General features: G+C 34.4%; 1 pseudogene; it reads right to left on the bottom strand.

Annotated features, from left to right (window-relative positions):
* Positions 1-3,880: 3,880 nt before the first annotated feature.
* LOC140888991 (gamma-curcumene synthase-like) lies at positions 3,881-15,738 on the bottom strand (annotated as a pseudogene).
* Positions 15,739-16,030: the final 292 nt, after the last annotated feature.

Here is a 16,030-nt window from a genome sequence, read left to right as displayed (position 1 = left end):
GGGTGATTATTGATAGATTGACGAAATCAGCGTGTTTTATTCCTTATCGTATGACGTATAGACACAATCAGATGGCAGAGATTTATGTCCGAGAAGTAGTTAGATTGCATGGAGTGCCGAAGTCTATTGTATCAGATTGTGATCCTCGATTTACATCACACTTTTGGCACAGCTTACAGAGTGCTTAAGGTACTCAGCCACACCTGAGCACAACGTATCATCCACAGACAGACGGACAGTCTGAGCGTACCATCCAGACTTTAGAGGATATGTTGAGAGCTGTAGTGCTTGATTTTGGCACTAGTTGGCAAGATTCACTGTCACTTTGTGAATTCTCGTACAACAACAGCTATCAAGCGAGTATTGAAATGGCTCAATTTGAATCTTTGTATGGTAAAAAGTGTCGATATCCTCTTTACTGAGATGATATTTCAGAGGTACCTGACGTTGGCCTGACATGATTTGAGATATGACTGAAAAGGTAAAGATTATTCAGAAAAGGATGAAAACAGCTCAGGACAGACAAGCCAAGTATGCCAGTGTTCGACGTCGACCTTTGTCTTTTGAACAGGGGGATAGGGTGTTTTTGAAGACTTCTCCGTTCAGAGGCACTGTACGATTTGGAAAACGAGGGAAATTGTTTCCATGCTATATTGGTCCTTATGAAATCCTTGAGAAGATAGGCAATCTTGCCTATCGATTAGCTCTTCCTCCGTCTTTATCTGGAATACATGATATTTTTCATGTATCGATGCTTCGGAAATATCTTGCTGATGAATCTCATGTTCTTCAACCTGATGAGGCTGAACTCGATGAAACTTTGAGCTATTTTGAAAAACCAATTCAGATTCTTGATCGTAAGGAGAAGAAACTTCGAACGAAGTCTATTCCGCTTGTGAAAGTTCAGTGGAGTCGTCATGGTATTGAGGAAGCAACCTGGGAGACGGAATCGGACATGAGACAACGATTTCCAGAGATGTTTCAATGATGTGAGTTTCTCCTCCAGTCTTTATGTTATCTGTTTTATCTGATAGTACTTAAGATTTCGAGGACGAAATTGTGTCTTAGCGGGAGAGAATTGTAACGCCCGGAATTATTTAATTTTAATCCGAGAATATTTAATTTGAGAATATTTGGAGTTTTGATTTAAATTCTAATATTCTTAAATTATTTAGGATTGAAATTGAATTAAATGATTGGCCGAGGACTGAATTGTAAATAAGCAAGAATTAGAGGACTAAAGTGCAAAATCCTTATTTTAGTGGGACACTTGTTTAATGTATGCCTACTCACGTGTAGTACAACCATTTTCATCAGAAAATTCAGAGGAAGAACCGAGAGTGAAAGAGCAAAGAACCCTCAAGTCTATTCTTCATCTTCAAATTCCGATATTTTGAGTTCCGGTTATCCGATTTCGATTCCGAAAAGTGTTCTGGAATCCTCGCAAGAATAGCTTCAAAGTGATGTAAGAATCTTTTTGTTTCCAGCTATTTTTGAAATCATGTTAGAAGAATTCAGAGTGGATCATGGTTTGTGTTCTTGATGTTATATATACCATATATTCGAAGACGGATTAAGAAACGGTGATCATATGCAATTTTTTGATTTGACAGCTTTAATTCAAAATTATTAGCATCTGATATGCTGGGTTTTGATTGATATACAGCTGATATATGATGTATATGATTGTAGACTTGATATAGTTGAGTTTTGGATTGTCGAATTTACGCCGTTACGCCGTCGAACTTGTGATTTGAGGCTGTTTTGCTATCTTATGTTGGGCTGAGATATTTGTGAGTTTTAGCTGATGTTTGTAAGCTTTCTACACTTCATTTCAGATTGTGTTTGAATGCCATCAAACTCGAGAACGTCACTTCGAACCGGTATAGCATTGAAGCAAGGTTTGAAGTTATTCTACAATGGAGTTGATTGGTTTTGAATGCAGATTTTGATACAAGTATTATGGTTGTTACTTGTCTAGATTTGGATAGCTAGAAGATATCTTGAAACCACACTTGAAAGGTAAAAGTGTACTTTTACTTGAATGAGATTAATACTCGAGATGGTTTGTATCAAGTTCCCTAAATCACATACGTGTTTGATTATTTGCTCTTATGTGAATTGTTGAATGAGTCTATGACGTTAATGAATGCTATATTGATGTTATATGTTGCATTCATCTTGTGAGACTTATTCCTTGATTTTGAAATGAACTGAAGCGTTCGATTAGATGATTTGAGGAACTATATATGTATGGCCTGGGTGGTTGAGATAGCCTAGTGTCTGATTTACATGTATGGTGGTTTCAAAGTCTAGAGAATCAAGATAAGTAGCCCCACCTCGATCGGTAGTATCGGTGGTTCAGTTACAATATCTTTTTCTCGGGATCCCAACCGATGAAATGAGAGATTTCTTGAGAGAATCCTATTTTAAATCATGCATTGTATTTTACTTTATATCATGAGTTTGATATATAACTTGATTTGCATGTTTGTTGCTTTAACTGGGAAATATGTTTCTCACCGGAGTTATCTGACTGTTGTCGTGTTTGTATGTGTGCAAAGACGGGCTTGATGAATCGAGACTTGAGAGATTAGAGTGATGATCCGGTCTATATGTTTATTTGTTGTCAACTTTTGTATTTCAAGAACAATGATCTTGTAGTTGTTAGACTTGAACTTTTGGTCCAGAGATTCGACTACTTGGATATGTATAACACTTGATCTTGTTGTGTTTATTCTATAGCAATGACAATATAGTTGTTATGTGGTAATTTTGATATTGTTCTTGGACTTGTAAAGCTTGTAGTTGAATCATAGAAGCTTGGACAACAGCTGAGCCAAACATTTTTTTTTTCTGGCGAGCCCCTACTCGCGCGCGCGCAGGCCAAGCCATGGGCTGCTGGCCCTTTGATCCGCGCACGCACGAGGGGTGATCCCCGCGCGCGCACAGGTCCTTTTAAAAAAAAATATTTTTTTTTGGGGCTTTGATGCTTGGCTTTAATTCATGCACATTGGATTATTATTATGATTTAAGAGATTAAGAACCGGGTCATCACACCAGTTTTGCAAACTTCTTGCACAGCTTGGGGTTAGTTGACCAAGCAATTTGTGTTTATCCTTAGTGAACTTGAACAAAGTCTTGTCTACTGTTCTTATTGTGAAGTCATGATCAATAAGGAATTTTGAAAGAGTTTCACACCAAGCTCTTGGAGCATGTTTTAGTCTATATAGAGTTTTGTTTAGATGGTAAATATGATCTGAAAATTGATGAATGACAAATCCAGGAGGTTGTTCAACATAGAATTCTTTTTGTAGTTTGATGAATGAAAATCCAGGAGGCTGTTCAACATAGACTTCTTCTTGCAGTTTCCCATTGAGTAATGCAATATTGAGATCCATGTGATATACTTTGAAATCTTTGAAATATGCATAGGCAAGAAACATTCGGATAACTTCCATTCCTGCTAATGGAACATAAGTTTCATCAAAATCAATTCCTTCTTGTTGCCTAAATCCTTGAGCAACTAGTCGTGCTTTGTTCCTCACGACTGTTCCATCTTCATTAAGCTTGTTCCTATACACCCATCTTGTACCTATGAATGATTGATGACTGAGTCTTGGAACTAAGTCTCATACATGGTTACGGGTGAATTGATTCAACTCTTCTTGAATAGCTTCTACCTAGCTTGGATCTGTACGAGCTTCATCAATTTTCTTAGGTTCGATTTGAGATATAAAATCTGAATGCATAAATAGATTTATTAGTTGCCCTCTGGTCTTGACTGGATCAGAGGGGTCACCTATAACCAGGGTTTGTGGATGATCTTTATTCCATCTATAATTTTAATCATCTAAGTTGACTAGTGGAATTTGATAAGTTAGATTAGCTTAGTTGCATTGTCAATAACTGGATTGACATCAGTCGTCTTTCCATCAGTTAGAATCTCCTCAGTCGCCTGTACATCAACTGTTTGAAGGACTAGATCAACTGGTTGATCTACAATATCAGGTTCTGAAGACTGAAGTGTCCTCAACTGGACATCTTCTTCACTATCATCTTCCAGAGTTATGTCTTGTAAGAGATTGGTCAGTTGAGTTGGATTAGTCATCATGTCATTCGCTGATTTTTCATAAAAAAATGCAAAGTCTCTTCAACATTTAGAGTTATTTTATTAAAAACTCGATAACTTTACTAACAGAAGAGTAACCAAGAAATATACTCTCATCGAACATAACATCAAATGCAGTCAGATGATTTTTACCATTGTTGTGGATAAAACACTTGCAACCGAACATCTTGAAATAGGATACCACAAGCTACTTGACATTCCATGTCTTATATGGTGTCTTCCCAAGATTTTTATTAATCATTGACCTATTCTAAGTATAGCAAGCCATGTTCACACTGCTTCTACCCAAAAACGTTGAGACACACCAGAATCATCCAATATAGTTCTAGCAGCTTCTTTGAGAGTTTTATTCCTCTTTTCCGCAACACCATTTTGCTGAGGTGTTCTAGCCGCTGAGAACTCATGTTTGATTCCATGATGCTCTAAAAATAAAGACAAAGTTTGATTGGAAATTTCCTTATCACTTCTGATTTTGTCAATCCCAAAAGATTTTTCATTTACAATGCATTTAAAGATCATTATCTTAAAATTATTGACCCCGAAGGGGACCCCATTCCACATGAGTTAGAGGCTCATTGGCTCATGCGGAGGTCAAATCAGTTGAGAGACAGTTTGATCCTTTGATTTTAAAATTTTGACCCAAGTGAAACGGGAATAGTCATCTACAACTACTAAAGTGTTCTTCATTCCCCCTAAACTCATGACTGGTATAGTACCAAACAAGTCCAATCATCGGGTTGATGAATTATACCCCTTGTTTTTAGAAGATGATCTAACTTGCTTCCCAAGTCAACAGGCTGAGCATACTTTGTCTTTGTTAAAATATAATTTTGGCAGACCACTGACCAGAGCATGCGTGCTCAGACTAGCAATAGCCTTGAAGTTAAGGTGGTTTATTCGCTTGTTCCAGAGCCTGTTCTTCTATTGATTGGTAGCTACAAAACATACTGGCTCGACTGGTTGGTCCTTCCAACTAACTTTATAAGTGTTTCCACACCTATTTCCTGTTAAGAGTAATTCACCAAAGGAAGATTTCACCAGAAAACTGTGTTTCTTGAACTCAATTGAGTATCGTTTGTCATACAGTTGACTGATGCTTATCTTATTATATTTTAAGTGATCAACCAATAAAATATCATCAATAATAATGTTACCGTGGATAATTTTATCCTTACCCACGGTTCTACTTGTGGAGTTGTCACCAAATGTGATTTGTGGTCCTGAGCAGTGACTCAGTTGAGTGAGTAGTCTTTTATTTCCAGTCATGTGCCTGGAGCAGCTACTGTCAAGATACCAAATTGATGATTTGAAATCTTCTTCTCCTTGTTGTACCTAAAATCACAAAGTTGAATGATATGACTTCAACATCTATTTGGGTCAAGCAGGGATTAGGCTTTTGGGAACCCACACTTGGATCACCCTAACTGAACGACCTTTGTGTGCATCCCAAATTGTGTGTGTTCGTGCAGATGTATATGCATGACATGTTCTGTGTGTGCTTGACACTGCGAAATGTGGTTAATAAATTCAACAACAATAAAAAAAACTATATATATCAAAATAGTTTATTCATTGATTGCACTTATATCACAATTATATATAGGGTTAACTTTATAAATGTAATATGATGTTTATAAAACCAAGAGCACAATAATAAAATTTTTTTTGTCTCTTAATTTATCTTGTACATCTACATTTTGCAAGACCAAAAATAATCACCAATATATTTATCTTTTACTTCTACATTTTTTATGACCAAATATAATCACCGATATTACTCATAACTAATAAAATAAGAATGATCAGAAATGTAGCAATGAGTTATTTTTTAAAAAATAGGTGGTAGAAATACTTTACATCTATAATTTTCTTTTATGTTTTCTTTAGAATGCAATATGATGTTTATAAAACCAAGAGCACAACTATTAGAATTCTTTTGTCTCTTAATTTATCTTGTACTTCTACATTTTCAAGGCAAAAAATAATCACCAATAATACTCATAACTAATAAAAATAAGAATGATTAGAAAGTTCAGCAATAAATTATTTTTAAAAAATATATTATAAAAATAAGGGAAAATTGCTTTTTTGGTCCTCTATGTTTGTCATTTTGCGATTTCAGTCCTTTATATTTTTAGATTTCAGTTTTAGTCCGCTATCTTTATTTTTTTTGGCAATTTTAGTCCTTTTTCCGACGTGGCGCTGACGTGGCACCAATTCAGTGCTGATGTGGAGCTGACGTGTACAGTGCCACGTAATCATTTTTAATAAAAAAAGACCGAAATTGCCAAAAATCAGAACATGCAGGACTAAAACTGAAATGTGAAAACATAGATGACCAAAATCGCAAAGTCACAAACATATAGGACTAAATTTACAATTTTTCCTAAAAATATTTTGCATCCATAATTTCTTCTCATGTTTTATTTAGAATAAATTTTAAGAATATTATCATGAACATCAATTAGCATGTTGTATTCAATGAGTCAAAAAATAAATGCGCCAATTAAATGAAAAAGAAACACATTGATTTTTCACAAATTCAATATCACAAATTTGACACTAATTTTTAATTACACCATTTTTTTCACCCAATTTCCATGCAATTAATACATATAATTCATAGTTTTTGGACAATATAATAAATAAACAATGCAAAAACGTTGTCCATCATTTATAATTTTATAGTGAGACAGATATGGAGTAGAGAGTATATATATATATACATACGTACTTCATATGAAGCTCCAAGTAGAAATAATGTGATCGTGACAACCCCAAGAGAAAGAACATCTTCAAATATTGGAAAAAGTTCTCTTGTACCAATTGGCCTCCGTATGGTAAGCTATATACAGTTGTTTCACTTGAGTCGAAATTCTTTCGACGTTAGGAAATGATGTATATACATAACAAAACTTATATTATATATGTGAAAACAATCCCAAATCCTTGAGAAGGGTGATGATCAGCTGTTTTTGAAATAATCCTTATTCCGCAAACAAAAAACTAAAATATACTTAATTGATCAAATTAGTCCTACTCAATGAACTTAAATCAATATTAATTCTTTTGAGAGTACTTAATATTTCCTTACTGTAATAAGAACATGCGTAACCTATTCCAAGCTTTGATGCTTTGTTGTCGAAATCCTCATATTCTTGAAACAAACTTATAAACTTCTATCAAGTAGTCAACCAAATGATCCATTTTATTAATCTCCCATCTGTAAACATAAGAAATTAGTTAAAAATTTCAAATTCTCTATGTAACTTAACATTACATATCATATTGATGTTCAATTTTAAGAAAATGGGGATAATTAAATAAGTACCCATGTAAAATCACGAGATTGCTGACTATTAACACATCGTGTTTTCAGATTTTTGAGCACACATCTCCAGGCATCATTATCACCCCCAATGCCCGACATTGATGCTACCGTCATCGTGATCTGCAATCTGAAATGATAAACAAAAATTAACCCAAAAATATAGATCGATGTGCCAAAAATCTCATGCATGCTTTGATATCATAAATGTAGGGACCAATATTTCCTACTAAATAAAACTCAAGGCATGAAATTAAAATCAATTAAATCATAATCAGAATAAAAATGGAAATTAGATAATCCAACATGATAACAATTCAAATAGAAATGGATAAAAAGTAAATCAAAGGTTGTACAACCATATCGAACAATGTATCAACCGAAAAACAACTCTTGTAGATAGTTGGCTCAGTGTTCAATCCCACCGGGTCCATTCAACCTAAGACCTACCCCATGCATGGAATGGGTTTAGAAGAAAGAAAATAAGAGGACGTGATTTCGAATGTAAGTGTACAAGATATCGGAGATCAACAAGAAAAAACATGCTTAGTCTGGAGGAACCATGGTGTGTAGCACGCTGCATCATTGCATCGGGAGATGACTCCACACTAGATCAAGATCATGGACAACCGATGTATCTAACAACCATAGTCTATGAAAGCAGCAACCGGTGTCCAATCATCCAAGAAAAATTTGGTTGAGAGACCCTCACCAATCGGGTAATCACAAGGATACATGTTCAACATGATATGCCTGCAGCATAAAAATCGTGACATAATTTATGCTCATAAAAAACACCAAGTAAATATATGAAACACATAAAAATTTATACTAAAGCCTGGATATCTCAGATAATACTTATGTAGGGGTGGCAAAAATTCCCGAAATCCCGACCCTTCCCGAATTCCATCCCATTTTTGTCCCGAAAAAATCCCAACCCGAAATTTTTCCGACTCGAACTTTCAGGATTTTTCCCATCCCGATTAATATCGGGAATAAAACCTTATCCCGACGGTATTCTCGACCCGTCCCGAAATAATATAATAATATATTTTATTAATAACTTTATTAATATAATAAGCTAAATATTATTAGGTTTCAACTCATATAACACTTAATTGTGGAATTAATTCGCATAATTTTTATTGTTGAGACGATCAAATTGTAAAATCACGAAATGTCATTTTATTTTGTGTATTTTTTTTAAAATTAAATTAATAAATTAATTAATTCATATTTATAATTATCTAATTAGAACAAATATGTAGAACAAGACTCAAGAGATTAATTTGACAATCTATTTAACAAAATTTATTTAGTAATTATATCCGAACATTTTATTAATAATTATCCGATACATTTTTTCTCTTAACAAAACTTTAAAATATTATCCGAAATATTTTAATATTATATGTTTTAAGTTGAAATTTTTTTTTTATTTATAAATATAAGTTTCTAAATAGTATATTTAATAAAATTATCAAATTTTTTATTTTTTGAACGAAATCTTGAACATGAAATAAAATTCGGGATTTTCTCTCCCTACCCGACATGATCCCGAACATTCGGGTCCCGAATAGTCGGGTCTCGAAATGTTTTGGGTACGGGATCGGGAGAAAAAAATTTCCCGATTCTTTTCGGGACGAAAGTTGGATAGGAGGTTTACGGGACGGGTCCCGACCCTATTCCACCCCTATACTTATTTACCTCTACAACCGGTCTAGGAGTACAGGGGTCCACAGTCAAAGCCTACATGTTAAAGTGAAATTCCATATCACTATTTCTCATCTAAAAACCTTAACTAAGAAAACAGATACATTCGTGCGCCGTTAGCTCACTGATATTGAGAGCCCACAACTTGAGGACATTTTCACAACTTGCTAGTGTGCGACCCTCGATATTATGGCTAAAAACACTAAAATATAGACCGAATGACTCTAAGAAATTTTGGTTTTGCATCCAAAATGAGATTTACGTCTATATTTATAGGCCAGGGTTCCGAAGATCCGAACTTTGCATGTTTGCCACTTGTTTCAACATTTTGACACGTTTTTGGATGTCTGATTTCGGAAAGCATGAACTGCTACTTGTCCAACCCAAAATAACACCTCACGAGCCTACGGGGTTCCCTTGGTTCGGAAAATCCAAACTTGGTTCGGATGGTCCAAACTGTTCTCTCCATCCAAAACACTCGGCCCCTTCGTGGTATTTTTGAACGTTCCAGAGTTTATTTTCACATCTTAAACATGTTTTTATCATTTTAAACAAGTAAAACAAAACTTAGGTCACTACACCGGATCTCAAATTATTACTCAAAAAATGTTGTATCATCATAGGGCGGAACTATTACAAGGTATTATTGGAGTTATTTATGGTTCAGAGGGGGCTAGACAGTTCAAGCCTTAGCTCTTCTACGACTATAAGCTAGCTGACTGCCTAGATTTTTTTTAACCTACCAAACTATTTTTTTGACTTGTTTGTTGTGACTGAGTCACAAGATTTGTTTAAACTAATCTATTATCGTCTACAGGGGCGGAGCTTGCCCAGCTGCCCACACTGGGCCCAAAAAAAATAGTATATGTATATAGGTCCAGAATTTATAGCCCATTTTTTAAAAAAAAAAAATTGAAGCCCAACCCACAATTACCCATATCTAGACAAATTTTCTTTTAATTAGCAGCATGTGGGAATTAGGCTTTTAATTTTGAAATCTATCTTCTATTATGGAATCGGGATGGCGGGATGAAAGCTTCGCCGCACGCTCTAGCTTCTCTGAATTATCATATTTTTTTCTTTGAATATCGAGATCAGAAATTCGGCCTATCCTACGCCTATCACTTTTATGCTTTCATTCTAGATCGTGCTTTCTATTTAGGTATTTAAAAATATATGTAGCCAATTTTATTTGCCATGAATTCGTTAGATATTAATTAGGTTTCAAATTGAAACTCTTGTTTAGAATTTGGAACTAGATTAAATTATAGAATTGGATGCGATAATTCCCTTGAGTCACTCGATGATTTTCTTGAGTTCCCTTGAGGCCTTGAATTGATTAAATGGATTTTTTATTCTCCAAAAATAATAATAAATTAATAATCGAACATGGGATTTATGTATATGCTTCCTGCTTTGAATTTCAAAAATTTAAATTTAAATAAATACGCTTGTTGCGAAATATAATTAGTTTATAATCAATGCTTAGTGTGTTACTAAAAAAAATTGCTTGAATAAATACAGTTAGTGTATATGCTTCCTGCTTTGAATTTCCAACATTTAGTGACTAAGTGTGTTACTAAAAAAATTTGGAATTTGGTTTGATGCATAATGTATTATACTTAATCTATATATAATTATTTTTTTTGACACAAGAAGTCTAGAATTATTAATTTGTAATGTTTTATGATTAGAAAATATTATATTTTTTTATGTATGTGGTCGCCTACAATGAGCTATTATCCTAGCTCCGCCCCTGATCGTCCGTCGGATTACGTGCTTTATAGGTTGATGTGGAATGTTTATTGGCCTTTGAAAGTTCAAATAACCTTATAATGATCCAACATAAAATATTGAATATGATAGGTATGGAAAGTGTAACTTTTCTTTCCTTTATTAAACCACTGAGAATTATGCATATGGTGGTGATCCTTCCAAAAACATGGAGAAAATAACTATTTTTGTTTCTGAATTTAAATAATTTTCATGCATGCAGGCTGAATGAACATGCATGAATATCCATAATGCTTTCACGCTATGGATGCACATTAACTTGAATGAAATGAAAGGTGATGATTTCAAATTAGACTATAGTTTATTATTGGTTGAATATATTTGCAGTTTCTGATTTTCATTGTCCTCACTAGTTACATGTTGTGTGTTCACTACAATTAGTGTAATTCGATTTTGGTCTTTTCTATTGTCAAATTTCAATCTTAGTTTGTTATCACTGTCGTTAATTTGGGTTTTTTTTTTTCAACATGATGCTGATGCACATGTGTTATATCGACACTATCGATAAAAAGACTAAAATTATCAAAAATTGAAAAAAAAAACCAACTTCTTTGATGTGAAATAGAACATGGTTTTATTTGCATGTTAAAATTAAAACTAATTTGACAATGTTGGAAACAATAATTTACTAGATATTCTATGATATTGTAGAAAACTTTTACGCATTATCGAAACAGGATTAGGCAAAATACTTTATTTATTCAGTTTAATACATGATATTTTTATAAAAATTATAAAACAAAACAATCTCCACAACATATGACCCAAGAACGACAACAAATTAAATGATCCAACCACAACAAACTCGACTACTAGTGATGAACCAACTTTTATTGAGTTTAATCATACATTCAACAACAATCATATATGGCACACAATGATATGATATATAGTTGCACATAGATCATAATCATGGAAGCCATGATCAGTCTGTGCAAATATTTATGTCATGTAGTCTCCGATCGAGAAATTATATGATTACGGGATCCGCGAATAGAGCAAGAATGTGTGTGATGAGTATGAGCATATTTTTAGTATATAAATAAATTATGTGGTTTAATTTGTGAGAATCACATTTTAAAAGGACCAATTTCTAATTTTTAAACCCTAAAAGGGTAAATTGACATTTTTAGACCCTAGAAGGGCTAAACTGCAATTTAGCATATTTTTGCCTATAAATAGTGGATAATTTCTTCATTTTGGAGGTAATCAATTTTTCATTCCAAAATCTCTCAACTTTTGTTATCGCAGAGCAGGTTACTGACTTAGCGTCGGAGGGTTATCGTCGGGTGACCACCGGCGCCTTTAACGTTTGTTTGTGAAGCAGGTGACAGCTCAGAGGAGATCAAGCTTTGGATCTCAACTTCACCAGGTGACCCAAAAAGCAGGAGATCGGGAGATCATCCAACTTCCTCAGGTGACCCAAGAAGCAGGAAATCGGGAGATCATCCAACTTCATCAGGTGACCAAGAAGCAGAAGATCGGAAGATCATCCAACTTCATCAAGTGACCCGAGAAGCAGGAGACCGCGCGACTTCCTATCTTCTGTTTTCAAAGATCACCTCAACTCTACTGATTTGGGTACTCAATTTTGTAACCCGCATCAGTGTGGCTTGAGTACTTCTTCTGGATATGTATAAACCATCTTCACCCTTTTCGTAAATGAATATCGTCGCTCGTGCAAAATAGAGGACTGGCTTGAGACAATGACTTGGCATGGATACTGTTTCATATAGCAGTCCACAGCAGTTACATTTTCACCACTAATCTTGCTCTCACGCTACAAAGTGAAGAAGATCAAGGATAATAAATATAAGTATACGCATATGTTTATTCATCCAACATTCGGCTCAAGTTCTATAAGTTATACGTCATTAAGCTACTGTATCATACATTATTCATCATCTCATCCAAGAGGCAGTTAGAAATTTCCAATATATGGAGTAGAGAGTATATATATGCATACGTACTTCATAAGAAGCTAGATCGTTCCAATATCGACTCAAAAGAGCGGAGGCGACGACAATTTTTGGTTTGCTCATCAACCATTCAAAGTCTTGTTCTGTGGCTGGGCCGTTCAAGAAGGATGAAGCTCCAAGTAGAAACAATGCGCTGGTGACAACCCCAAGAGAAAGAACAATTTCAAATGCTGGAAAACATTTTCTCCTGTACCAATTGGCCTCCTTATGATAAGCCATATACAGTTGTTTCACCTAAGTCGAAAACTTTCGATGTTAGGAAATGATATAAGTTATAACAAAACTTATGATATATATGTGACAACAATCCCAAATCCTTGATAAGGTGATGATCAGCCGCCAAAATATACGTATTCCGCAAACGAAAAACCAAAATATATACTTGATCAAATTAGTTATACTCAATGAACTTAAATCAATATTAATTCTTTTGGGAGTACTTACTGTTTCCTTACAATAAGAACCTGCGTAGACTTTTCCGACCTTCAAAAGCTACGTTGTCGAAATCCTCATAGATTCTTGAAACAAACTTATAAACTTCTTTCAAGTAATCAGGCAAATGATCCATTTCATTAATCTCCCCTCTGAAAACATAAGAAATTATTTAAAATTTCAAATTCTCAATTTAACTTAATATTACATGATGTCATATTGATGTTCATTAAAAAAATAATTGGGGTAATTAAAATCACGATATTGTTGATTTAACTCCTCGTATTTTTTATTTTTGAGCACACATATCCTTGAAAACACGTACAGTCAAGGGACGCGTGATCAAAATTGAAACACGGGGATCAAATAAAAAATCGCATCGAGCTAATAAATTTGCAATCTTGAGGTTTCACAGAGTTAGTGTAATCAATAATCAACCAGATTCTTTTTGTTTATGCATAAAGATATATAGATTTGTTTGTGTGAGTGTTATATTATTTATACGATCCTTACCTTTGTAATACTTTGGTAAGTATCTCTAGGTCTTCAAGTGGGGCATAAGTATCATATGTGTCATCTAACATCGTAATCAACAGCATGGATTTAACGACAGATGATCGAGCAGAGGAGTATTGAGGTTCATAATTTAAAGCCACACCCCAAAAATAGGCCTCAACTATGCGGTCTCTCATATACGGAACTTTCGAAAGCATGTCCAAATCTTTCCACCACCTGCATATAATTAACATACATTTGTAATTAGCCACCTTATAAGTAATATTGCTCCACTTTTTACGATTTGATTCAAGTAAAGTGTTAGAATACGAGTTGTAGATGTAAATAAGTCACGCACGTACCTTGTAAGGTCAGACAGCTCTTGCTGATACAAATTCTGCAAATATCTTAGATTCAATTTTGCCAGTTTAACAAGTAGTTCATTGTTTGATTCCTCCTTTTCATATATTGGGATGTAATATCGTGCCACTAATATCGGAACTCCACGATGAATGGATTTCTTTAAGGCTTGTGAAACTTTATCTCTCAGCGAAAAATCATGAGTTTGCGCTATAAGATTATTCAAATGATTGGTTGTGAAAGCAACTGCCTCTTCTAACACCTTCGATCTCCCCTTGAGTTCTCACATCCGTGGCTTCGTAAAAGCTTAACAAACCCTTCATATCACTTTCCAAAGTGCTCAAGAATCTGTTGTCCTTATCCTTGAACTTGTCGAAAACTCCTGTTAAAAAGTGATCGAGAATAGCTAGCTAGCTGATTATTTAGTAATAGTATTCGGTAACAACCTTTGTTTTTTACAGTACTATATAACAAAAGAGAGAGAAAATAAATAATCAAATAACAAAAATAAAAAAATGATAAATAAATATCCATAAAGAACATAAACAAAAGTAAATATGACTTTTCCATAATTAAATAGTTATCCGTCGTGCTCAAGAGATCAAACATAAATATATAAATAGATAGATATATGTACGTAGTACGTCGTCTATCATATTAATTAACATACATATAGATAACTATGGATTTTAAAATCATGATTAATTAATGCATAATTATCACATGGAGATATATATTAGATAAAGAGTATACCACAAGGAATGTTGTGTCCACGTCGCCTAAACAACCGAAACAACAGCGCTGTATTGAACAAGCCATAGTTCTCCATTGAACCTGAACATTCATGGAATATCTTTTCCAGTTGTTACTCAATCTCTATCTCAAAATGATAGTATAATCCCAACCGTTCGATGTTGTCGATTAACACTATTTTATCTGTGGTTTTGCTTTCTGAAGGAGGGATGATTGTGAACAAGTCATAGTTCGATGAGGACGTCACGTTCTGAAGGAGGGGTGATTGTGAGGCTCCCACATGGAAAAAATGAAAAGTTTAAAATGGATTTAAAATGGGCTGCAATGGACTTTTATAACTTGGGTTAATCATTTTCGTAAAGCGAAGACGAATACAAAGTAGTTGCTATAGGGGCCCATAGTGCAGTCGCGCTTGCGCGGGTCTGGGCCCGGGGCGTGTTGTGTCATGTATATATTGAGAAATGATTTTCATGAAAAAATTCAATTTATTTTTATAAAAAAAATTAATGGTGTTTTGTTTGGTTTTAAAATATTTAATTGAAGGTTCTTATCAACGGTCGGTTCAACTTATTTCATTAATTCGTAATTTGGAGTTAAATATATCCTGGTTTGGGTTCAATGTGTTAAAGATTGTGAATTTGAATCTAACTCCAACACCAAAAGATAGCTCAAGAGAGGAGAATTCCCGAGTCTATATATAACTGTCCATAATTCTATTCAACCAATGTGGGACATAACATACCTCCCCTCATACTCAGGAATGAATTACTAGAGCATCAAGACATTAATGAGTTGTCCAGCTATGGGCGACCCATTTATAAATGAACAATCCAATAGAAAACAGTGAGCTTGTACTCTGATACCATGCTAAATATTGTGGGTTTGAACCTAACTTCAACCACAAGAGCTATTTCAAGGGGGTTGATTGTCCCACATCAGTTTGATAGAGTTCTTGAGAGTTGCATATATTGTCACACCCCACGACCGAGACATGTAATCGACGTTGTTTAAAATTTTAAACAAATCATAACACAACAAGGCTCG

The sequence above is a fragment of the Henckelia pumila genome, chromosome 3, assembly GCF_033568475.1.
Source record: "Henckelia pumila isolate YLH828 chromosome 3, ASM3356847v2, whole genome shotgun sequence".
Classification (NCBI taxonomy): Eukaryota; Viridiplantae; Streptophyta; class Magnoliopsida; order Lamiales; family Gesneriaceae; genus Henckelia; species Henckelia pumila.
Note: the sequence above shows the minus strand (reverse complement) of the source record. Positions and strands in the feature narration are given on the sequence as shown.